The sequence below is a fragment of the Sinocyclocheilus anshuiensis genome, unplaced genomic scaffold, assembly GCF_001515605.1.
Source record: "Sinocyclocheilus anshuiensis isolate Anshui unplaced genomic scaffold, SAMN03320099.WGS_v1.1 C32545937, whole genome shotgun sequence".
NCBI classification, from domain to species: Eukaryota; Metazoa; Chordata; class Actinopteri; order Cypriniformes; family Cyprinidae; genus Sinocyclocheilus; species Sinocyclocheilus anshuiensis.
Genome location: NW_015617750.1, coordinates 1 through 1,101, shown reverse-complemented (window position 1 = coordinate 1,101; position 1,101 = coordinate 1). Strand labels below are relative to the sequence as shown.

The following is a 1,101-nucleotide window of genomic DNA, read 5'->3' as shown; positions in this document are numbered from 1 at the left end:
CAGAAAGTTGTCCATGGACTGCCACCTACACCACAAGTACATGTAAGTACAGAGAATCACGTGATTCTAATTCTATTGCGTGTTCTAATTTCATGCTTATTGTTCTGTAATGAATTATACATTTTCTTCCAGATGGGGGCCTGCTTCTCTAAAGTATTCAACGGCTGTCCGTTAAAGACTCAATGTGCTGTTACATGGGTTCTACCAAAGACGAGAGGTAAAGTTTGCAGAGTTTTAGATAATGGAATTGTGAGCACTAGAGACAGCCGTATTCTGCTTGCTGCCAATTGCACACAAACACACACAAAACCATCGAACAAGTATATAAACTTGCATATGGTTTTGTGGTTAGAGCGAAATAAAAGGGCAGTAGCAGGACAAAATAGCTTGTGTGTTAAAATAGATTAGTGTGAATGCAGCCTATTAGATCTGCTGCTGTCTCTTATCAGAAATAAACATATAGCAATAATGCTGAGAAAAAGAGAACAATCCCTCACTGCCCTTGTCTGGAAACGTTCTTATATTTAAAGCACTCTCAGATACTCAAAGCACTATTTGTTTATTGTTATAATGTGTTTATAATTGTGTGTATATACAGTATGTATAAACTCATTTCTATTCATTTTACTTGCAACAGTGTCTGTTTCGACTTTGGTTATAATAACAAGACCGATATGCTGATATTTACTCGTAGATCAATACCTTATGCTGGGTGCTGAGGAGGGCATCTACACTCTCAACCTCAATGAGCTCCATGAGGACACCATGGAAAAGGTAGCCATATTGTTTTTTCTCTATTTATTTGTGGACCCTTTAATTGTTTCAGAGTAAAAAATCAAGAAAAAAGTTCAAAATAAGAAATAAAGTCACAATATGACATAAAGGCACCATTACAAAATACAAAATATACAAAGGTACATAAAGTTATATCTCACAATTTTCAGAGTTACCTTTCTATTTTTTTTTTGTTCTGAGGAAACAGGCTTTTATAATTTACTAGAGCAAATATCTCATGAAAGAGTGTGTGAGATTTTCTTTCTTTTCCAGTTGCTTCCTCAGAGATGCAGTTGGTTGTACGTGATGAACAATGTCCTTATGTCC

At 35.6% G+C, this 1,101-nt stretch overlaps 1 long non-coding RNA gene across 1 annotated transcript; it reads left to right on the top strand.

Annotated features, from left to right (window-relative positions):
- Nucleotides 1–2: 2 nt before the first annotated feature.
- Nucleotides 3–1,101, top strand: LOC107682742 (uncharacterized). The gene is made up of 4 exons (XR_001633576.1): nucleotides 3–42; nucleotides 133–217; nucleotides 695–774; nucleotides 1,048–1,101. It is a non-coding gene; the product is annotated as an uncharacterized LOC107682742 (long non-coding RNA).